The following is a 24,729-nucleotide window of genomic DNA, read 5'->3' as shown; positions in this document are numbered from 1 at the left end:
TGCCATCAATGACCCGGAGACTATTCACACTCACAGGAAGAGAAGAGCTAATCAGCTTCTGCTGTTTGTGCTGTCGTTGCCGCCGCTGGGCCAGACGTTATTGCCTACCAAGGTCGGGGAGAAGCTCAGTCTGCTGCTGCGACTGACTCTGACACCAGTGACCCGGAAGTGACTCTACCCACAGCCCGAGGAGAGCTTGGCAGCCCCCGGCTCTGACTGGGAAGTAAAATTGTTCCTCTTGTCTGCAGGACCTTTGAAAGAGGAGAGAGGGTGAGTCTGAGGGGGGCAGGCAGAGGAGCGAGGGGGGAGGAGGGGGCAGAGGGAGAGGGGGAGAGGGGGCAGAGGGAGAGGGGGCAGAGGGAGATGGGGCAGGGGGAGGAGGGGGGAGAGGGGGAGGGGGCAGGGAGAGGAGGGGGCAGAGGGAGGAGGGGGCAGAGGGAGAGGGGGCAGAGGGAGAGGGGGAGGGGGGCAGAGCAGGAGGGAGGGCAGAGGAGGAGGAGGGGGGAGAGGGGCAGAGGGGGAGATGGCAGAGGAGGTGGGGAGGGGCAGAGGAGGAGGAGGGGGGGCAGAGGGGGAGGAGGGGAGAGGGGGAGAGGTAGAGGCAGAGGGGGTGGGAAGGAGGGAGAGACTGGTGCAAAAGGGGCGACGGGTGTGAAGGTTTTTTGTTGTTGTTTTTTTTGTTGCATATTTATATAGTGTGAACTCGACCCGAAGGTATTGGAGCGCTTTACTTGAGCACCGTATTTACATTACAAATTCAGGCACGAGGAGATGAAGCGATTTGCCCAGAATCACAGGATGTGGACGCGACCCCGAGACTCGAACCCTGGTCTCCAGCACCAATGTCGGCAGCTCAAGCCAACGGACCACATCCTCTCCCCTTTTAGCCTGGGAGACACCTTAGTGCAGAGCCGATGCATGGAGAGCCCCCGGCTTGGGGGGCAGATTCGAAGTGAGAACAAGAGTGGAGAGGCAGCCGCCAAGCATAGCAAGAGTGGGTGCGGCTCCATCTCCTATCATCACTGATCTAGACTGGGCAAACCTTGACCCCGAACCTTTAAATCACCCCCTCCCCCTCCACCACCTGAGCTTCCATAGCAGGTGCAATATGTTTCCTAATAGATTGATCTTGTTAACAGAGTCAGTCTGAACATGTCAGTCCCGCATTGGGCATCATCTGCCCAGCTGTAAGAGTTTCTCTTCCCCTCCCATGGCCGTCATTCGCTCACCCCCATTCTCTCCGGCATGTCCCCCTCTAGAGAACATGTGTAAGTGAGTAGGCCCCGATTTATCTCAGCCCAAGAGGCTAGGGCCTCCTGTGCTTTGGGGTCTTTTCTCGTCCTTCTCAAGCTTAAATGTGACAACCTCTCAAGCCCCCCTCATCGGAGCTTGTTAATGTTAATGTTAATGTTAATTGGAATTTGTTGAGCGCTCGTTCGCCCGAAGGCTTCATGGCGCTATAGGAAAGAACCAGGCAAGGCAGTCAATGAGTGGAGCTGTACTAGATCAGTGGTGAGCTTGAGAGAAAAGCCAAGTTTTCAAGGAGTGTCTAAAGCTGAGGATGTTATCATTCAGCTTTAGGTGGAGGGGGAAAGAGTTCCAAAGAGCAGCAGCAAGGTGGTCGAAACAGCTACCTCCGAGGCGCTTCCTTTTGAATGGAGGTACAATCAAGCGTGATTTATAGGTGGATCGGAGGTGACGGGAGGGGCAGTATTTTTTGAATAAGTCTCTGATGAATAAAGGGCCAGTGTCATTCAGAGACCTGAACAAAATACACCCGGCCTTAAAGGCCACACGCTGCTCGACTGGCAACCAGTGTAGCTGCTTAAGGCCAGATCTGATGGATTGCCTCCTGGGTATATTCAGAAGAAGCCTGGCGGCTTGGTTCTGAACAAGCTGGAGACGTTTGAGCTCTCCAATTTGGAGGCCGAGATAGAGACTGTTAGAAAAGTCCAGCCTGGACAGAACCAGGGAGATGACGATCTGTGTGAGGGCTGCTGAGGAAAAGAAGCGGGCGATTTTTTTTATTTTCTTCAATTGGAAGAAACTAGAGGATACCACTGCTCCAACCTGTCTTTTTAGCGAGAGATCCTCGCTGATGAAGATACCTAGGCTCTTGACCACAGATGACTTAGAAGGGGGGGCGCCCATACTAGTAGGCCAGAAGCTGGGATTCCAACTAAGTGAGCTCTGTCCGGGCAGGACCAACTCGGTCTTGCCCGGGTTGAGCTTCAGGTGATTGCAGCTCATCCAACTCAGTATGTGGGACATAGTTCTTTGGAATTCAACCACTGAGTCCTTGGTGTTAAGAGGAAAGATGAGCTGCAAATCATCCGCATAGTTAAAAATAGTTACCTTTGCATTCCGAAGGGAGTGCAAAAGGGGGCGTAGGTATACATTAAAAAGCAGGGGAGATAACGAGGAACCTTGTGGTACCCCGCAGGTGGTAGGTATAGGGGGAGCAGAGAAGGAGCCCAATCTGACCGATTGTGTACGGCCCGTGATGAAAGAGCGGATCCAGCTCAATGCAGGGCCCCTGAGACCTGCCTGTTAGACACGGTCGACCAAGATGGTGTGGTCGACCGTGTCGAACGCAGCAGAGAGGTCCAGAAGCACAAGCGCCTGATGAATTCCTGCATCTGCGTTCCGCCTCAGAGTATTTAGCACCGAGAGAATGACCGCCTCGGTGGAATGGCAGGGTCGGAACCCTGCTTGATTCGGTGCCAGATACTCAGATTTTTCCAAAAAGCTGGAGATACTTTCACATACATGTGACTCCAGCAGTTTGGCATAGTATGGCAACAGCGATATGGGTCTGTAATTGATGGGATCTAACGGGTTTGCTCCTGCCTTTTTTATGAGGGGGACGAGGAGAGCTTTTTTCAGATTGCATGGAACTTTGCCCTGTACAAGTGACCCATTCAGTATAGAAAGTAAGCACCCAGGAAGATTGGTGCCCACTTCTTTCAGGATGTGGGGGGGACAAATGTCATCAGGGGAGCCAGTTTTGACTTTAGTTAAAAGTTTGAGTAAATTGACATTGTCTATGAGGGGATAGGAGTCTAAGGTGGCAGAGTTGTAAAAAGTGTCTGCAAACAAAAGAGGGGGCTGAGTGATGGGAATACTTTGTTTGATAGTACAGATTTTATCAAAAAAGAAAGAGTTGAGTGTGTTACAAAACTCTTGGGTGGGGACCATTGGGAGAGAAGTTCTGTCGCTAGTGCTGAGATTTTCCACAATGTTGAACAGCTCCTTTGACTTGTTTTGGGCCTTAAGAATTTTATCCGAGAAATAGTTAGTTATACATTTTAGAATGAGATTTTGGTAATCCCTGCGAGCCTTACGAAAATTGGCTCTGTCGTGTTCTGAATAGGCAGTACGCCACTTGCGCTCCATTTGACGAGCCTTAAGTTTGAGGGTTTTCAAGTGAGGTGTAAACCACCTGTGAGCGTCATTGGGGCGAGAGCGAGAGAAGTTGATACAGGGAGCATGGGCGTCAGCTGCCTGGAGTAGCCACTCTGAGAAAACCTCTTCTGTTTTTCCTATGTCCTGATCAAATGAGGGACAAGTAGAGGTTAGCGATTCAAGAAAGGCCGGGATATCAACATTCTTCCACATTCTTGCCTTCCCACCTTGTTGAGACACAGGTTTACTGTTTTTTCCGATGGTCATGATGAAGTTGATCAGAGAGTGATCCGACCAGATACAGGGCAATATGGAGTTAACAGCCAGAAAGATGTTTTGAGACCAAATTTGGTCAAGGCTGTGCCCTTTCTCATGAGTAGGGAGGTGAATGTGTTGGATGAGATTAAGGTCTAAAAAGATTTCTTTCAGTGTGGCTGCCTGAGAGTCAGACTCCACCGAGTCCAGCCAGAGATTAAAATCACCCAACAATACGATTTTATCATGGGAAATAATCAGAGGGGCAAGTTGTTCCGCTAGGGATGCAGCAAAAGTGGGCATGTTTTGAGGGGGGCGATATATGAGGATCACAAGAAGTGATCCAGTGTCCACATCCATTTTAAAAATTAAATTGTCTGATCCTGTCAGACCAAGAGATGGTAAAGGAGAGACTTTAAGGTTTTTGCGAAGAATCGCAGCAACCCCTCCGCCCCTTTTACCATCTGGCCTGTCGACATGCAGTATATAGTAATCAGCGGGAACTGCCGCCAGGATGTCGGGTAAGGATGCCTCATTAAGCCAAGTCTTGGGGACTCATCCAGTGGATTGCAACTTAGGTACAAGGAGCCTAGCATAGTGTCCTGGCTACTGAGCTTCCTTTTTGGGTTCTCTGGAAGAAGGTCCAGCAGACACGCACATATAGTCTGAGGAATCTCCCAGCCAATGGCCTCCTGTAATTGAACTAAAACCTCAGCCAAAAGCCCTGTATCCTTGGTCAGTACCAAAACCCCTGTATCCTTGGGCCGTGCCAGATCATGTGCAGAAAGTCTGCAATCTCTGTGTGGCAGTTCTGGTCTCTAGTGGGATATAAACTGTGTAGGCGTTTGTTGGCGAGGTAGGTCTTGTGTATAATATTTTATTCTTTTAGCTTAAAACAAGCAGACACCACCACCGTTTTACTCACAAATGTATCCTGAGACACTCTCGCTGAGCCACTGGGTATACGTAAGATTACCCAATAACACCATTCATAGACTATAAGTAATTCACAGCGACGCAGCTTGTTTACTATAGCAACTTCTGAGGTGGACACACGTCACACCAATATCAAAATAACAAATCCCCTCTAAGACCCTCTGCCTCACCTCTAAAAGGCTGAGAGGTCAAGTCCCTTACTTCATTGCAAACCAGGTGGAGATGCATACACCCGTACAAAACTTGCCATCTCACTTGAATTTACTTGCTATTCTAAAATTATAGAAGATCAGATCAGATCAGGTGGTTGCAGCTTTGGTACAAGCTCCTTCCATTCGGAGCTCTCTCCCGGTTAAATACATTTGAATCTAACTTAAGTATTTTCCCAGAAATCTGATAACCCACAAGCCCACTCATACTACATTCTTGTCTGATTTGTTGTCTTCTCTTTTATGAATTTCTGATTCAGTGCCAAGAAACCCCAGGTTGAACATGCTCTCTATATATGCAATGACATAAGAAGCTTTTTTGTAGATTCTGTAGAGGTTTGATATGTTGCCACGTGCTTCAGTCACTTAACTGAATACTGTAAAAGAGAGCTGTACAGTGCAAGTGAGAATGATAGCGCAGTCTTGTCTGCCAGGGTATTATAAACCTTCGATTGCTGCCGTTCTCTTTTTTAGGTAGCACAGTGTGTAATTTGGACAGAGCAAGGAACAGACATGGGGCCTGATTTAGATCTTGGCGGTATTCCCTCCGTCACTCCACGGCAGCAGTTTCAAGTACTCCCTTGAGTTGCCGGTATCCCGCCTGCTGTATTTAGATGTGTGCTGGCTGAAACATTTTCCACACCAACAGACTGTTTTCCGTCGCATAAGCGGCACACCACCACGTCTCAGCGGGGTCCTCTGCTAGCTAACATAACTCTGTCTCCATCAGGCCAACCGTATTGTGCCAAGCCTATTTAGATATCCCTGTTGTGCTGGGGTTGTCCTAGCTGCAGTTTGCTGACGGAGCGAGTCCCTGGTGGAGGGGAGACTGGTAAGTACTACTTATTAATGAGTCCATACACATATGTTGTATGTGCTTCTAATTACATATGTACGTAGTGTCATGCCCCTTTTTTAGGTCTCGGCCTCGAGACCTATTGTCGCCCACTTGCCTCTCAAGGGAGACAGAGCGGTGCACGAGCCTACCAGGGTCTGTGGACACGCTTACGCAGGCCGGCCGAAGGCACGCACACACGAGCATACACACAGATAGACACACACACACACACACACACACAGACAGACACACACACGCACACAGATACACACGCAGACACACACACACACACAGACACACACAAGCACACACAGACAGAGACACACATGCACACAGACAGACACACACACGCACACACACACGCACACACAGACAAACAGACACACAGATAGACACATTAACACACATAGACAGACAGACACACACAGACAGACACACACGCACACAGACAGACAGACACACACATACACAGACACACACACAAAGACACACACGCACACAAAGACACACATGCACACACAGACACGCACACACAGACAATCAGACACACACACACACACAGACAGACACACACACACACAGACACACACACAGACACGCGCACACACATACACACACACGCACACACAGACACACACACAGACACGCACACACAGACACACACAGACACACACACACAGAGACATGCACACACAGACACACACAGACAGACAGACACACACACAGACACGCACACACAGACATACACAGACACACACACAGAGACACAAACACACACCGGTGTGCAGCTCTGGTCCCTGCTTTGGCTCAGAGAAGCCAGTCTCATGCACAGACCTCAATGCACAAGAAACAAAACAGAAACAAAAACTAAAATTTGAAAGAGCTAAGGATGCGTGAGATTACACTGAATTAAATCCCCTCGAGTGACATTTCTCGAAAGTAGTCGAAGATGGACCCTGCTTGGTGTTTGCTTAAGAAACCAGGAAGTAGAAGTGTTCCGACTGTGAGTGTCTTAGCACCCACGTCTGTGTCTTTGCCAGTGCCAATGCTTGTTTCTCATACGAGACCCTGTCATGGACTCAAACACCCATGTCTGTGTCTTTGCAGGTGCCAATGCTTGTTTCCCATAGTACCCATGTCTGTGTGGTTATAGGAGCCAATGCTTGTTTCCCAATACACCCATGTCTGTGTATTTACAGATGCCAATGCTTGCTTCCCATAACACCCATGTCTGTGTGTTTACAGGCGGCAATGCTTGTTTCCCATAACATCCATGTCTGTGTGTTTACAGGCGCCAATGCTTGTTTCCCATAACACCCATGTCTGTGTCTTTACAGGAGCCAATGCTTGTTTCCCATAACACCCATGTCTTTGTGTTTACAGACGCCAATGCTTGTTTCCCTGCTGGAGGCGGCGGTTCCGTCAGCGGCCACCAGAGGGCGCTCCTCGCCTGCTGATGAATCCACTGAGCTGCACATTGGATGAAAGGAGAAGGGTTTCGTCTTCCGGGTCAGCGGCGGCAGAGACAGCACCAGCAGCAAATGCTGACATCACTTCCTGCCTCTCTTTGTCTGTTCTGCCTGGAGCAGAGGAGGAAGGAGCCCTGTCTGGTGAGCAGTTACCTTCATCTGCAGATCCCCCCTCAGACCCCAGATCTGCCCCCCTCAGACCCCAGATCTGCCCCTCCCCCCCGGCCCCCAGGAGGAGGAGAGAGCCTGGACACGTCTGCACAGGTCTCTGCTCAGGTAGGAGATTGTCAGCACCTTCTGCTGTGTTTGTAGAAATAGACTGAATAATCCTGGAGAGAATCTCTGCAGGAGCCGGGCTGAGCTGGGCTCTTCTATCCGGGGGCACCAGGGGGGGCTGAGCAGGGCTCTTCTATCCCGGGCCCCTGGGGCTGAGCTGGGCTCTTCTATCCGGGGCCTCTGGGGCTGAGCTGGGCTCTTCTATCTGGGGCCCTAGGGACTGAGCTGGGCTCTTCTATCCGGGGGCCCCTGGGGCTGAGCTGGGCTCTTCTATCCGGGGGGCCACTGGGGCTGAGCTGGGCTCTTCTATCCGGGGGCCCCTGGGGCTGAGCTGGGCTCTTCTATCCGGGCCCCTGGGGCTGAGCTGGGCTCTTCTATCCGGGGCCCCGGGGGCTGACCTGGGCTCTTCTATCCGGGGCCCCTGGGGCTGAGCTGGGCTCTTCTATCCGGGGCCCCTGGGGCTGAGCTGGGCTCTTCTATCCGGGGCCCTAGGGACTGAGCTGGGCTCTTCTATCCGGGGGCCCCTGGGGCTGAGCTGGGCTCTTCTATCCGGGGGGCCTCTGGGGCTGAGCTGGGCTCTTCTATCCGGGGGCCCCTGGGGCTGAGCTGGGCTCTTCTATCCGGGGGCCCTGGGGCTGAGCTGGGCCCTTCTATCTGGGGCCCCTGGGGCTGACCTGGGCTCTTCTATCCGGGGCCCCTGGGGCTGAGCTAGGCTCTTCTATCCAGGGCCCCTGGGCTGAGCTGGGCTCTTCTATCCAGGGCCCCTGGGGCTGAGCTGGGCTCTTCTATCCGGGGGGCCCTGGGGCTGAGCTGGGTTCTTCTATCCAGGGGGGCCCTGGGGCTGAGCTGGGCTCTTCTATCCGGGGGCCCTGGGGCTGAGCTGGGCTCTTCTATCCAAGGCCCCTGGGCTGAGCTGGGCTCTTCTCTCCGGGGCCCCTGGGGCTGAGCTGGGCTCTTCTATCCGGGGGCCCCTGGGGCTGAGCTGGGCTCTTCTATCCAGGGGGCCCCTGGGCTGAGCTGGGCTCTTCTATCCGGGGGCCCTGGGGCTGAGCTGGGCTCTTCTATCCGGGGGCCCCTGGGGCTGAGCTGGGCTCTTCTATCTGGGGGCCCTGGGGCTGAGCTCGGCTCTTATATCTGGGGACCCCGGGGCTGCGCTGGGCTCTTCTATCCGGGGCCCCTGGGGTTGAGCTGGGCTTATCTATCTGGGGCTGTGCTGGGCTCCTCTATCCGGGGGCCTTGGGGCTGAGCTGCGCTCTTTTATCCGGGGCCCCTGGGGCTGAGCTGAGCTCTTCTATCTCGGGGCCCCTGGGGCTGAGCTGGACTCTTCTATCAGGGGGGCCGGTTCTTCTATCTGGGGGCCCTGGGGCTGAGCTGGGCTCTTCTATCTGGGGGGCCCCTGGGGCTGAGCTGGGCTCTTCTATCCGGGGCCCCTGGGGCTGAGCAGGGCCCTTCTATCCGGGGGCCCCTGGGGCTGAGCTGGGCTCTTTTATCCGGGGGCTGAGCTGGGCTCTTCTATCCAGGGGGGCCCTGGGGCTGAGCTGAGCTGGGCTCTTCTATCCGGGGGCCCCTGGGGCTGATCTGGGCCCTTCTATCCGGAGGCCCCTGGGGCTGAGCTGGACTCTTCTATCTGGGGGCCCTGGGGCTGAGCTGAGCTGGGCTTTTCTATCCGGGGGCCCCGGGGGCCCCTGGGGCTGATCTGGGCCCCTCTATTCGGAGGCCCCTGGGGCTGAGCTGGACTCTTCTATCTGGGGGCCCTGGGGCTGAGCTGGGCTCTTCTATCCGGGGGGCCCCTGGGGCTGGGCTAGGCTTTTCTATCCCGGGGCCCCTGGGGCTGAGCTGGGCTCTTCTATCCGGGGTCCTGGGGCTGAGCTGGGCTCTTCTATCCGGGGGCCCTGGGGCTGTGCTGGGCTCTTCTATCCAGGGCCCCTGGGCTGTGCTGGGCTCTTCTATCCGCGGCCCCTGGGGCTGAGCTGGGCTCTTCTATCCGGGGCCCCTGGGGCTGAGCTGGGCTCTTCTATCAAGGGGGGCCCTGGGGCTGAGCTGGGCTCTTCTATTCAGGGGCCCTGGGGCTGAGCTGGGCTCTTCTATCAAGGGGGGCCCTGGGGCTGAGCTGGGCTCTTCTATCCAGGGGCCCTGGGGCTGAGCTGGGCTCTTCTATCCGGGGGCCCCTGGGGCTGAGCTGGGCTCTTCTATCTGGGGGCCCTGGGGCTGAGCTCGGCTCTTATATCTGGGGACCCCGGGGCTGAGCTGGGCTCTTCTATCCGGGGCCCCTGGGGTTGAGCTGGGCTTATCTATCTGGGGGCCTCTGGGGTTGTGCTGGGCTCCTCTATCCGGGGGCCCTGGTGAGCTGAGCTGGGCTCTTCTATCCGGGGGCCCTGGGGCTGAGCTGGGCTCTTCCATCCAGGGGTCCTGGGGCTGAGCTGGGCTCTTCTATCCGGGGGCCCCTGGGGCTGAGATGGGCTCGTCTATCCGGACGCCTCTGGGGCTGAGCTGGGCTCTTCTATCCGGGGCCCTGGGGATGAGCTGGGCTCTTCTATCCGGAGCCCCTGGGGCTGAGCTGGGCTCTTCTATCCAGGTCCCTGAGGTGGAGCTGGGCTCTTCTATCCGGGGCCCCTGGGGTTGAGCTGGGCTCTTCTATCCGGGGCCCTAGGGACTGAGCTGGGCTCTTCTATCCGGGGGCCCCTGGGGCTGAGCTGGGCTCTTCTATCCGGTGGGCCTCTGGGGCTGAGCTGGGCTCTTCTATCCGGGGGCCCTGGGGCTGAGCTGGGCTCTTCTATCCGGGGGCCCTGGGGCTGAGCTGGGCCCTTCTATCTGGGGCCCCTGGGGCTAAGCTGGGCTCTTCTATCCGGGGCCCCTGGGGCTGAGCTGGGCTCTTCTATCAAGGGGGGCCCTGGGGCTGAGCTGGGCTCTTCTATTCAGGGGCCCTGGGGCTGAGCTGGGCTCTTCTATCAAGGGGGGCCCTGGGGCTGAGCTGGGCTCTTCTATCCAGGGGCCCTGGGGCTGAGCTGGGCTCTTCTATCCGGGGGCCCCTGGGGCTGAGCTGGGCTCTTCTATCTGGGGGCCCTGGGGCTGAGCTCGGCTCTTATATCTGGGGACCCCGGGGCTGAGCTGGGCTCTTCTATCCGGGGCCCCTGGGGTTGAGCTGGGCCTATCTATCTGGGGGCCTCTGGGGTTGTGCTGGGCTCCTCTATCCGGGGGCCCTGGTGAGCTGAGCTGGGCTCTTCTATCCGGGGGCCCTGGGGCTGAGCTGGGCTCTTCCATCCAGGGGTCCTGGGGCTGAGCTGGGCTCTTCTATCCGGGGGCCCCTGGGGCTGAGATGGGCTCGTCTATCCGGACGCCTCTGGGGCTGAGCTGGGCTCTTCTATCCGGGGCCCTGGGGATGAGCTGGGCTCTTCTATCCGGAGCCCCTGGGGCTGAGCTGGGCTCTTCTATCCAGGTCCCTGAGGTGGAGCTGGGCTCTTCTATCCGGGGCCCCTGGGGTTGAGCTGGGCTCTTCTATCCGGGGCCCTAGGGACTGAGCTGGGCTCTTCTATCCGGGGGCCCCTGGGGCTGAGCTGGGCTCTTCTATCCGGGGGGCCTCTGGGGCTGAGCTGGGCTCTTCTATCCGGGGGCCCCTGGGGCTGAGCTGGGCTCTTCTATCCGGGGGCCCTGGGGCTGAGCTGGGCCCTTCTATCTGGGGCCCCTGGGGCTGACCTGGGCTCTTCTATCCGGGGCCCCTGGGGCTGAGCTGGGCTCTTCTATCCAGGGCCCCTGGGCTGAGCTGGGCTCTTCTATCCAGGGCCCCTGGGGCTGAGCTGGGCTCTTCTATCCGGGGGCCTGGGGCTGAGCTGGGCTCTTCTATCCGGGGGCCCCTGGGGCTGAGCTGGGTTCTTCTATCCAGTGGGGCCCTGGGGCTGAGCTGGGCTCTTCTATCCGGGGGCCCCTGGGGCTGAGCTGGGTTCTTCTATCCAGTGGGGCCCTGGGGCTGAGCTGGGCTCTTCTATCCGGGGGCCCTGGGGCTGAGCTGGGCTCTTCTATCCAGGGCCCCTGGGCTGAGCTGGGCTCTTCTATCCGGGGCCCCTGGGGCTGAGCTGGGCTCTTCTATCCGGGGGCCCCTGGGGCTGAGCTGGGCTCTTCTATCCAGGGGGGCCCTGGGGCTGAGCTGGGCTCTTCTATCCGGGGGCCCTGGGGCTGAGCTGGGCTCTTCTATCCGGGGGCCCCTGGGGCCCAGCTGGGCTCTTCTATCTGGGGACCCTGGGGCTGAGCTCGGCTCTTATATCTGGGGACCCCGGGGCTGAGCTGGGCTCTTCTATCCGGGGCCCCTGGGGTTGAGCTGGGCTTATCTATCTGGGGGCCTCTGGGGCTGTGCTGGGCTCCTCTATCCGGGGGCCTTGGGGCTGAGCTGCGCTCTTTTATCCGGGGCCCCTGGGGCTGAGCTGAGCTCTTCTATCTCGGGGCCCCTGGGGCTGAGCTGGACTCTTCTATCAGGGGGGCCCCTGGGGCTGAGCTCGGTTCTTCTATCTGGGGGGCCTGGGGCTTAGCTGGGCTCTTCTATCTGGGGGGCCCCTGGGGCTGAGCTGGGCTCTTCTATCCGGGGCCCCTGGGGCTGAGCAGGGCCCTTCTATCCGGGGGCCCCTGGGGCTGAGCTGGGCTCTTTTATCCGGGGGCTGAGCTGGGCTCTTCTATCCAGGGGGGCCCTGGGGCTTAGCTGAGCTGGGCTCTCCTATCCGGGGGCCCCTGGGGCTGATCTGGGCCCTTCTATCTGGAGGCCCCTGGGGCTGAGCTGGACTCTTCTATCTGGGCGCCCTGGGGCTGAGCTGAGCTGGGCTTTTCTATCCGGGGGCCCCTGGGGCTGATCTGGGCCCCTCTATTCGGAGGCCCCTGGGGCTGAGCTGGACTCTTCTATCTGGGGGCCCTGGGGCTGAGCTGGGCTCTTCTATCCGGGGGGCCCCTGGGGCTGGGCTAGGCTTTTCTCTCCCGGGGCCCCTGGGGCTGAGCTGGGCTCGTCTATCCGGGGTCCTGGGGCTGAGCTGGGCTCTTCTATCCGGGGGCCCTGGGGCTGAGCTGGGCTCTTCTATTCAGGGCCCCTGGGCTGTGCTGGGCTCTTCTATCCGGGGCCCCTGGGGCTGAGCTGGGCTCTTCTATCCGGGGGCCCCTGGGGCTGAGCTGGGCTCTTCTATCAAGGGGGGCCCTGGGGCTGAGCTGGGCTCTCCTATCCAGGGGCTCTGGGGCTGAGCTGGGCTCTTCTATCCGGGGGCCCCTGGGGCTGAGCTGGGCTCTTCTATCTGGGGGCCCTGGGGCTGAGCTCGGCTCTTATATCTGGGGACCCCGGGGCTGAGCTGGGCTCTTCTATCCGGGGCCCCTGGGGTTGAGCTGGGCTTATCTATCTGGGGGCCTCTGGGGTTGTGCTGGGCTCCTCTATCCGGGGGCCCTGGTGAGCTGAGCTGGGCTCTTCTATCCGGGGGCCCTGGGGCTGAGCTGGGCTCTTCCATCCAGGGGTCCTGGGGCTGAGCTGGGCTCTTCTATCCAGGGGCCCCTGGGGCTGAGATGGGCTCGTCTATCCGGACGCCTCTGGGGCTGAGCTGGGCTCTTCTATCCGGGGCCCTGGGGATGAGCTGGGCTCTTCTATCCGGAGCCCCTGGGGCTGAGCTGGGCTCTTCTATCCAGGTCCCTGAGGTGGAGCTGGGCTCTTCTATCCGGGGCCCCTGGGGTTGAGCTGGGCTCTTGTATCCAGGGGCCCCTGGGGCTGAGCTTGGCTCTTCTATCCCGATGCCCCTGGGGCTGAGCTGGGCTCTTCTATCTGGGGGCCCCGAGGGCTGAGCTGGGCTCTTCTATCCGGGGGCCTTGGGGCTTAGCTGCGCTCTTTTATCCGGGGCCCCTGGGGCTGAGCTGGGCTCTTCTATCCGGGGGTCCTGGGGCTGAGCTGGGCTCTTCTATCCGGGGGGGCACCTGGGGCTGAGCTGGGCTCTTCGATCCGGGGGCCCCTGGAGCTGAGCTCGGCTCTTCTATCTGGGGGCCCTGGGGCTGAGCTCGGCTCTTCTATCCGGCGGCCTTGGGGCTGAGCTGCGCTCTTTTATCCGGGGCCCCTGGGGCTGAGCTGGGCTCTTCTATCCGGGGGTCCTGGGGCTGAGCTGGGCTCTTCTATCCGGGGGGGCAACTGGGGCTGAGCTGGGCTCTTCGATCCGGGGGCCCCTGGAGCTGAGCTCGGCTCTTCTATCTGGGGACCCTGGGGCTGAGCTCAGCTCTTCTATCCGGGGACCTCGGGTCTGAGATGGGCTCTTCTATCCGGGCTGTTCTTGCCTTAGTACATCAGGTAGAACCGCCCATGACGGCGTGCCATGGGTAGTACGGTTGATACTTCATCTCATTCATAGATCTAGGGCTGGTGCAGTCTTGTACTCATTTGTTCTTGCCTTAGTACATCGGGTGTACCACCAATGACGGCGTGCCATAGGTAGTACGATTGATACCTCATCTCATTCCTAGATCTAGGGAGGGTGCAGCCTTGTACTCATTTGTTCTTGCCTTAGTACATCGGGTGTACCACCAATGACGGCGTGCCATAGGTAGTACGATTGATACCTCATCTGATTCCTAGATCTAGGGAGGGTGCAGCCTTGTACTCATTTGTTCTTACTTTAGTACATCGGGTAGTACCGCCCATGACGGCGTGCCATGAGTAGTAAGGTTGATGCCTCATCTCATTCATAGATCTAGGGAGGGTGCAGCCTTGTACTTGTTTGTTCTTGCCTTAGTACATCGGGTGTACCACCAATGACGGCGTGCCATGGGTAGTACGGTTGATACCTCATCTCATTCCTAGATCTACGGAGGGTGCATCCATGTGCTCATTTGTACTTTCCTTAGTACATCGGGTAGTACCACCAATGAGGGTGTGCCTTGCGTAGCAGTGTAGATACTTTCCCAGGTGTTGTACGCCTCTGAAGAGGCACCATTCCAAGGGGACGTCTCATCGCCACAATGCTGCTCCTCTGGTTGGTGTTGCAAGCGATCCAGAAGGCAGTTTTGTTGCTTTTTACGGTTACTTTGCCCGTAGTGGCGCTTATAGTCCGTGGACAGATTGCTTGTATGGAACCCTGTGTCTGTGGTACAGGTCCCACTCGACCCGCTCTGCCTGCTTTGTTCTGCAATACATACTGTCTGAGTCACCTATATAGGACACTGTGTGTACCGAGCCAGTACGGTATCAGGTGATCCCACTTTAGGGAAAAGTAAATTTTGCCATGTTCTGTGTCCCTACGCTTCATCCATCATATGTTATGTGTGCATGACCAATATGCATATGTTATTCCCCATGTCCGATTAAAGACGCAATTACAGTTGTGTCCACCTCTGGTATGTCATTTTCCAGTCTTCGTGAATACTACGAATATCAGGCCTATGTAAAGTAATGTTGCCACGTTTCTTAGTGTGCACGTTATTCCATTATAAAATCCCCGTTTCTAGGCCTCAAAAGGGCCCAGACCACAAATTCAGCTCCTGTCTCCTGAAAGCCTCGCTAAGGAGTGATACAGCCCCCACCTGTATCCTCGACCCTTCACTTACTTCCTGCCTCGCAGTGCCCGGTACAGCTTGGCTCTGCCTCTGAGTCTGCCAAAAGTATGTTATAGTTCCAGTTATCAGTTCAGTCCTCCTTCTGCATTCCTAAGCTACTGAACTGCATCAATAGTTTCCGTCATTGTCTAGCCTTCTCGTCTCCATGTTAGAGAAATACTGTATTTAATGGCCATTTAATATTCTTCATCACGCACTACATGTAGAATAATGCATGGTCCAGTCTTAGAATCAAGTTAGCTTTTCCCCTCATGACTTCTAGTTTATATCAACATGTTCCCTAAACATCAGATACCAGATAGGGTTTAGGTACATGTCGCTCCGACCCTTCAGACTCTAGTCTCTGCTCCTAGCACAGAGTTCGTAGCCCCCAGCTTCTCCTAGTAACACGTCATTGCCAGTTTTCGCGCACCATTAGGTTAGAGGTCCCGGCTCCTTAGGGAGCCCCCTCCAAAGTTTCCGCCCATTCATGACATATTCTGTTACGTTTGCACCACATGTCTATGTATACGCCCAGTTACACCTCTTTTTACTGGTATCTCTCGCGACTGCTACGCGTCACGCCTTCTGCTCCACCCACTGCTACGCCTACTGCAATGTAATGCTATGTGTTTGCGCTATGTATATAAGTCAATGTTTTGTTATTGAATGTGAGCGCGCTCATCCCAGACCCAGCCCCGGCAGCTGCCGGGCCTTATTGTCCTATTCCCATGCAGGTTGTCCTGATCCTGTCCTTATGCTGTAATAAACCTGCAGAAACTCCTACTACCTCGAATCTTGACTCTTATTTTATTGAGCTATCTGTTATGCTATAAGTCTAGTCAAAAATAGGGTATTATTTATTTATTTACCACATAATGGCACCCGAACAGGGACTTGCCCTTTCCCCACGCGTCGGTGAAGCCACGCCGACCCCCTGACCCTCTGCAGTCGTGACGGAACCATACCGTGCACTGGCAGATATTTCTGCTCCAAGTATCCCTCAGGCCCACGGAGGAGACGGAGGAGGCGGTCCAGCATCCAAACGAGACGGTGGAGGAACGCGGCGAGTCCCGACCAGAGCCCAAGCCGAGAGTCCAAGGTCCGAGGTATCCGGAGGCCCACCCGTAACTGAAGTCCGAAGTCCGAAGTCCGTCGTAGTCCAGTCCCGTTCGAGGCCTTCCGTTCCGTGCTGCCCGGTGAGTACCATTGCTGGGGTAGTATCTAGACAGGACCAATCTAAATTGACTCCTGGTCCGTGGGTTGGTGGTACCCAAGCCCACAAACGAAGTGTTCACCTAGGTGGATACGGGTCTTGATGCGTTCCTTTATGGGACCGGTATGTTCCGTACTGTTACAGCAGTGCATCCAGTAACTCTAGTCTGTTCCGTTCTCGAGAATTCTGTTCTGTTTCTGTTTTCAGTATTTTCAGGTAGTATTCTGTTCGAACTGTTATGTTATGATATGGTTTAATGTATTTCCAATGTCGTGGTATGCCTGAATTGTTTTCCCAATTGTTATTGTTTTTCGTGTATTGTATTGTGTTCCGATTCAAGTTTAGAATGCCGCTCTTTTCCAAGTTACGTCAGTTAAAAACTAGAAAGGGTCTGTTAGAGGAAGCAGTTCCTGTCCCGCCTAGGGACAGTCCAGGTCATTTTATGTATCAGAAACATGGCATAAGCGCCATAATGTATCTAGATTTATGGGTAGAGTATACCAAACAGTTAGAAGAAAAGTATAGATGGCCCGTATCGGGTACATGGGATGCCGAATGTATCATGCGAGTAGAAGAAGCATTATGGAAAAAGAAAGCCAGACAGTCACAGAAAGATGCCATCGAGTTATGGCGCAAGGAAGCTCATAAAAGAACGGAAAAGGAAGTCAGAAAGTCAGAGTTAAGTAGAGAATCCCAAGAACGAGCCCAAGAAAGAGAATTAATCGAGATAGGTGAACAAGTCAAAGCCGAACAGTCAGACAGACAGAGGCATGCCCTTATTAAGGGTATGTATCCTCTCCTTGCCGAAGGCCTGCCAAAAGCGACCCCAGAGGCACCCAGTAATTTCCCGCCGCCATTAATTCCGACCAAGCTACGTCACAAACCGACCGCAGCTGATATTTTTATTTCGTCCTATTTGGACGACACAGTCCCCGAATATGCAAATCCTGTTCGTGCTCCGCCAGTCCCTGTAAATCAGGCACTTCCCGCTTCTCCAGACACCGGAGTACCTGTTACGGTACCCCCGGTCCAGCCTACAGTTCCATTTCCCACTCTGCCAGGACGTAGAGCCTCAGTAGACGACTCTAGTCTAGGGGCCGCAGGAGGAGCTACTCCTCAAACCCCGCCGCCACACAAGCGTTTATCGGCACTCGAATTACATGCTCAAGCATCACAGCGTACTCCTAAAAATAATAAGTCTGTCACAGAAATCAGGCAAGCCCTTAACGAATGTGTCTATGATCCAGTTCCAGGCGAATATACTATGGTTTTATATTCCTTACGTGTAAGGAGAGTGACCGAGTATCTAGTCACCTTGCCGAATATGAAAGAAGATCTAGACAGAATATATCGTTTCATCCGTACAGGGGATGATCCAGAAAGTATTGGCGAAATTATGTCTCAAAGGAAAGCCGAGATTCAGCTCATGATATTAAAGTTCCTGATCAATTGTTTAATAAGAGAACAAGATTACCCGTCTAAAGATCCCGCCGAAATGAGAATCCTGACAAGGTGGAGTGATAATATAGCCGAGGGTAAGCACAAGACCGTCAGTGCCATGGAGAGTATGTACAAGAAAATTCGTAAAGAAATAATAAGGTTACACGACCAGCGTAAAGCAGCACAAGTAAGTGAGAAAGAAAGTATCTCTGATCCTGAAGAGGAAGAGAACGAGAATCCCGCCAGAATAGCGTATGTAGGAAAATCCAGATTTCCAGATCGCCATTTACGTCTAGAACCCAAGTCTATTTTTCAACATCTAGCACCAGAACAAGGTTCCCTAGAACAAGTATTTCAAGCTACCGATCACATTCTGAAATCACGAGTCGGTTACAGTGAACTAAGTACTATACATGAACAAGAACTAGCCCGATCAGCAGTCCGATGGATTACTGATTCTACCACTTTTCCAGACGAAATAGTGGCACAAGTGTTTCTGAAACTGCCCCCAGCCGAGCAACGACTGGTGGGTATGTATATGATCCAGCACCTCATTACTCTGTATGAGGGTCAACATTCTGATCCAGGCCCGCTGCACGATATCCTGAACGAGTTACTCCAGTATAGATGGAGAGGTCTAGGTACCGATTTAGTTAGTGTCATTCTAGAACAGCGTCACAAGTATAGAACGTTTTTGAATCCGCATTTTGTTCATGTCTCACCCCCAGAAAATAAATCATTTTACATAGACAGACAGAATCCGTTACGAGAAGTCCACCCAGTCCAAGGGGCGGGTGGCGTAATGCAACGAGTGTTTGTATACACTCCGATTTCAAAGATGGAACTTCTTGAAATGAAGAAATTAATTCCCTGTCATGACAAAGATCCAGCAGGGTTCCATAGAGAATTAAAAGACATGCTCCGTATGGGAGAATACACTTACCCAGATATCATTAAAATGTTAAAGGTCCTGTTACCCGCAGGCGTGTATGAAAAGTTAAAGGAAAAAGAATGGGAGGTGGGAGAGAAAAAGATCGATTGGGCAGCTCTAGAAGCTGAAGACAAGGCACGAGTACCAGGTACCGGTCTTGGAGATAAATGTAAAGATTTACCAGAATTATTGATTCAAGTTTTACCCAGATTATTGACAACTAGGAAAGAAGACTGGGATGCAATCTCAGCCTGTAAACAGAAACAAGATGAAGATATTAGTGATTTTTATTCTAGATTTGAGAAATGTTTCAGTATCAACAGTGGTCTCAAGACAAGTAGTGAGTCATACCCTCACCTTTTCGTTACTAAATTAGTCGAGAATTCAAGTCCACAAATTAAAAATCGAGTTTTGAAAGTCGAAAGCACCTGGCAAGCAAATACTCCGTCCCAGATGCTCCAGTACCACCAGAATAGAATCAGGGAAGAGCAAGAACACGAGAGAAAACGTATGAAAGACACGAAAATGAAAGTGCTAGTTGCACAATCTGTTCCTCAAGACAGTCAGAAGAGGGGTCCGAATCAAGCCAGTCATCCTGCAGCTCCCGTTAAAGGGAACTGCAATTATTGTAAACAGCCAGGTCATTTTATAAACGAGTGTGCAGTTCTGAAACACAACATAGCTACTGGTAAGACTAAAGAAAGACCACGTCCGCCTAGACAAGAACAAGTTTCACAGACTCCTCAGCTACAGAATACACAACAGACAGTTTCCGCACCGCAGCCTATTGCTGCAACACAGCACGTTACATCACAGATGTACCAGTATGCACAGTCCGAGTATCCAGAGTACCAGTCATATTCATGAAACAGCCTAGAGAGGGAGGTAGGCTTGCCTCTCATCGAGATACCTGTAGATCAAGAAGGTCCCTATGTTCACAGTCAAGTATTAGGGAAAGACAGAAAGTTTTTGATCGATACAGGGGCAAGTAGGACCACAATTAGTCATGCCGAAGTTCCAGGGGCTCCGCTCTCAGGCTCAAGAAATGTTTCCCTTGGATTTTCAGGAAAACCCATCGTTAATGAGATATCTAAGCCAGTTACTCTAGAAGTAGGTCCATTGTCCCGCACTACTGACCTGTTACTTACTAAGTCATGTCCAGAAAATCTATTAGGTATTAAGACACTGAAAGAGTTAGGTGCAGTTATTTGCTGTTCCCCAGAGGGAATACGTCTGTTCCTACGTGACTTTAAGGGTCACTATGTGTTACGAGATTTTGATTTAAGATCGTCTAATGTTCCACAGCATTTATGGGCGCAAGGTCCAACTGATGTAGGTTACATGCAAATCACACCCCATCGTGTGACTCTCAAACCAGGTGTAGTGTTACCACGAATCAGGCAGTACAGATTGCCACCTGAGGCTGTAGCAGCCTTATCCAAAATTATTGACGAGCTCATGGCTCAAGGAGTAGTTGTAGAAACTGACTCCAATGTATGCAATTCTCCGATCATTCCAGTCATGAAACGTACTGATCCGAATGCACCCCCGGTATATCGATTAGTGATTGATTTACGAGAGCTTAATAAATGTATTATTCCTCAGTACCCAGTTGTTCCAGATATTTCTTCCCTGTTAACAGCCATTGATTCCGAAGCCATGTTTTTCACTGTCATAGACCTCAAGAATGCATTTTTTAGTGTTCCAATTCATCCAGACAGCCAGTTTCTTTTCGGATTCTGTTTAAATGGAAGGAGCTATATGTTTACACGCGCTCCTCAAGGTTTCACAGAAAGTCCTAGTATTTACAGTCAGGCACTCAAGAGACAACTAGACAACATTCACATGCCAACTGACACTGCCCTGCTCCAGTATGTCGATGATCTATTGATCACTGCCCGTTCTGAACGTGCTTGCGAGCGAGCATCACTTACAGTTCTGTATTTTCTAGCCGAGATGGGGCACAAGGTGTCACCTTCGAAGCTTCAATTCTGTGTCCAGCAAGTGGTATACTTAGGACACTTGCTGTCCAAGAGGGGTAGGCAGTTGACACCAGACCGTATCCAGTTAATAGCGAGTCTTCCCCAGCCCAGAACCCAGAAGGAGGTACGTGCCTTTATCGGCCTTACTTCTTATTGTAGACAATGGATTCCCCAGTATGCATTTCTAGCCAAGCCACTGATACAGTTAACGACACAGGAGGCAGCCGTATCGACTGTCCTCCCTTGGACATCTGACCATACACTTAGTTTTAACGAGTTAAAGAAAGCCTTATGTCAAGCTCCGGTTCTAGCTACACCGAACTACAGTAAGCCTTTTACACTTTTCGTTACTGAACGGGAAGGTACAGCATTATCTGTTCTCACACAAGATCAAGCAGGACAATACAAGCCCTGTGCTTATTTTTCGAGCACATTAGATCCAGTCGCCCAGGCGTTGCCTGCGTGCCTCAAGTCAGTTGCAGCCACAGCACTAGCTATCAGACAAAGTGATTCCATAGTTTTAGGACACTCCCTGACAGTACAAGTCCCACATTCAGTAGAAGTTCTTTTAAACCGAACACAAACTCAGCACTTGACAATTGCACGTTTAACAGGTTATGAATTGACACTGTTCCAGCCACACATAGAAATCAGACGCTGCAACGTTCTGAATCCTGCTACACTGTTACCATCAGTTAATTCAAATCCAGACCCACATGACTGTGTGGAAGTAGTTAACATTACGACAAAGCCAAGACAAGACCTGACAGACATTCCGTTACCAGATCCTGACCTGACACTTTATGTGGATGGTTCATGTATGAGAACTAGTACAGGAGAACTAGTCGCTGCGTATGCAGTGACTACTGACACTGAAGTTATTGAAACACACCGTATTGATACCCTGTCCGCTCAAGCAGCAGAGCTAGTCGCTCTGACACAAGCCTGTATACATGCCAAGAACCTGAAAGTTAATGTTTACACAGATTCACGTTACGCATTCGGAGTTGTACACGACTTCGGAGTGCTCTGGCAGGAGAGAGGTTTCATGACTTCTCATGGAACCAAGATTCAGCATGGTCTCCTTATTCAAGCCCTGTTAGACGCCATACATTTACCGACTTCTATTGCTATCATGAAATGCAAAGCACATACGAAAGTCACTGACATTATTTCCCAAGGTAATGATCTAGCAGACCGTACAGCCAAGCTTACAGCACAGACTCCAGACATTCCAGTTAATATGACACATACTCCAGATCCGATTACATGCATGACAGTTAAGGACCCTACACAAGATGTCATAGATATACAGTTACATGCTACTCCCGATGAAATCAAGAAATGGTCCGAACAAGGAGGGGTCCAGACAGATCAAGGATGGTTAACGAAGGGTAGAGCCACATGGTTTCTCCCCGATTCTATGGTTCAAGTCATTATCAATACCGCACATAGTCCAGCACATTTAGGAGAAAAAGCTATGTTAGACAGTATCCAGAACATTTGGTTCAACAAGCATTTACGAGCTGCAGCCAAGCAGAAAGTCCGTACCTGTATGATATGTTGTCAGTTTAATCCAGGTAAAAGTGTCCCGGTGGAACAAGGTGGTTTCCAGCCCCCCGACCACCCTTTTGAGGTCCTCCAGATGGATTATATTCAGATGGAGCGATGTCGAGGTTTCAAGTATGTCCTTGTAGTTGTATGCGCTTTGTCCAGGTGGACAGAAGCATATCCAGTCCCAGATTACACAGCCGCGACCACTGCCAAGCAGTTGGTTCGTGAATTTTTCCCTAGATACGGACTCCCTAGAGTCGTATATTCTGATAACGGCCAGCCATTCTCATCTGAACTCATGAAGCACGTTTCCCTTTTGTTAGGGTACCAGTGGAAGTTTCATTGTGTACGCCATCCTGAAGCAGCCGGTCTTGTAGAGAGACATAATCAGACTCTAAAAATCCGCATTGCAAAAGTCTGTAAGGACAAAGGTGTGGACTGGTTAATAGCTCTGCCAGTCGCTTTATTTTATATGCGTATGGTCGCACATTCCAGATCAGGTCTGTCCCCGTATGAGGTCGTATTCGGCCGCCCCCCTAACATGTGGGGTACTCCTAGACCCCGAAGTATTACCGATGTTTCATGTAATATGCTGACAGATTACCTAGCTTCCTTGATGTCTGCCCTCAACTCATGTCGTTCACAGGTTGCCGCCGCATTTCCAGACAATACCGAGGTGGCACCGCACGAGATCGTTCCAGGCTCCCTTGTGATGATCAGAAATTTTGACAGATCAAGTCCGCTGGAACCACGTTGGAAGGAGCCACGTCAGGTCCTCTTGACCACCCGTACTGCCGTCAAGTTGGAAGGCAGGAAGGGGTGGGTCCACCTTTCTCATGTAAAGCTTTTCAATCCATTGAAATCAGTCAAGGATTCGAAGGACTGCCAGAACATTGTTTTAAAGGACTGTCCCGCACAAGACATTATTACAACCCCTCCCTTGTTAGAGAAAACTCCGCAACAAGAGTATAAGCTAAAATTAAGGTCTAGTAAAATAAGTCAGTCAGTTTGATTGTATAAGTCCTCCCCTAGGTGAAACGGTTAGACTGTTTCTGACATGTATAAAATAGACCCCCATAGTGAGAGAGTCAGTCAAAGTTCAATCAAATGTATCGTTTTTCTGAGTTTCATACTATTTCTCAGCATAATGATTTCCTGCACTAGTTACGCACTTTTCCTGTGTTTTCCAGTTCCTCATGTAAATATGTCTGCTAATGCTACAGTAGAGCACATGTTTAGTGATCTGCCTCCTCACGAATATTCTTACCGCCTCGCTATGCGCAACAACACATTTATCCGTATGTTACATTATTCACACCAGACCAGCAATGCCACTAATTGTTGGGTGTGTGGTCGACTTCCCCCTTTTCAGACACCGAAGGGAGTTCTGCCACTTTTTCCTTATCCATTCTCACATAATGGTTCATGTGGAGCATGGTCCACGTTAACGTCATCCTCAACAGATATGTTTTTTTCTTAACAGTACATGTTTTCCAGACAAGCAAGGTCTCCCCCACAGAACAGGTTTAGATCTAGAAAATGAAGTATATAATTTAGGTAATTATTCGTCGAATTTCATGGTCCTGAATGTTCAGTCTGATACTACTCCAGACTTACCTGCTATTTCAGTACTACCAGTCAAAGGCGAATTATGTGTCCGTAGTTATGGTTCCGTACACGTAGGACATAGTGAATGTACTACTGTTGTCAAGTATAGTGACAGTGGGAAATCTATTTTCAAAGCTTCACGTCATTCTTATTTTATTTGTGGTCAAACTGCATATGTCCGTCTGCCCCTCGATTGGGAGGGAACCTGCTACATTGCCTTCCTACTGCCACCTGTTTTCCTAGCCCCATCTGATTATCACAGAAACACACATCTAGTACACATTAGACATAGAAGGGAGTCCCCAATTGTCGATTATACTGAAACTACTCTAGAACAGTATACAGATTTCAATAAAGGTTTCTTCTTCTTCATAGGACCCGTCCAGAATAGTAAACTGATCCGTAGGTTAACAAGAACCCTTGAAGCTGTAGTTAATGAGACTGCCTCTGCTCTAGGTAACCTAACCGAAGAACAATCTGCTATGAGATTTGTCGTTTTGCAAAATCGTCTCGTCCTTGACGTCATACTGGCCGATAGGGGCGGGGCCTGTAGAGTCATCGGATCTAGTTGCTGCATTTTCATTCCAAATAACGCGCCGTCTGTTTATTCAGCTATAACCAGACTCCATAAAATTGCCCATCTGTTACACCAAGATCCAGGCACCTGGACATGGTCCGGTTGGTTCTGGAATGTAATTTCCGCATGGGGATGGAAAGTCCTGTCCTTTCTAGGTATTGCAGTAGCGATCATATTTAGCTGCTGCCTCTGTATACAATGTGGCCCTGCGATTTGCAGCATGTGTGCTACCTCTTGTATTCCTAGTCCCAAGCCCCGTTCTAAATCCCGTTCCAAGACAATTCGAGACGAGCAAATGGTACTGTATGAAATGATAGATGGTATCATGAAAATTGATGTTTCCTGATGGAAACGTAGTGACAAGGAGGGAATGTGGAAAAGTAAATTTTGCCATGTTCTGTGTCCCTACGCTTCATCCATCATATGTTATGTGTGCATGACCAATATGCATATGTTATTCCCCATGTCCGATTAAAGACGCAATTACAGTTGTGTCCACC

The 24,729-nt window shown here is 52.3% G+C and overlaps 1 protein-coding gene across 1 annotated transcript in view; it reads left to right on the top strand.

The window, feature by feature from the left end:
• The first annotated feature begins 7,051 nt into the window (after positions 1–7,051).
• The window catches only part of LOC144822738 (uncharacterized), a 72,156-nt gene continuing 54,478 nt past the window's right edge, over positions 7,052–24,729 (top strand). Inside the window, exon 1 of the mRNA XM_078680625.1 lies at positions 7,052–7,253. The gene's annotated coding sequence lies outside the window, so the exon portion shown is untranslated. The remainder of the gene's footprint in view (positions 7,254–24,729) is intronic.

The sequence above is a fragment of the Lissotriton helveticus genome, chromosome 1_1 (assembly GCF_964261635.1).
Source record: "Lissotriton helveticus chromosome 1_1, aLisHel1.1, whole genome shotgun sequence".
In the NCBI taxonomy this organism is placed as follows: domain Eukaryota; kingdom Metazoa; phylum Chordata; class Amphibia; order Caudata; family Salamandridae; genus Lissotriton; species Lissotriton helveticus.
This window is presented reverse-complemented; position numbering and strand designations above follow the sequence as displayed.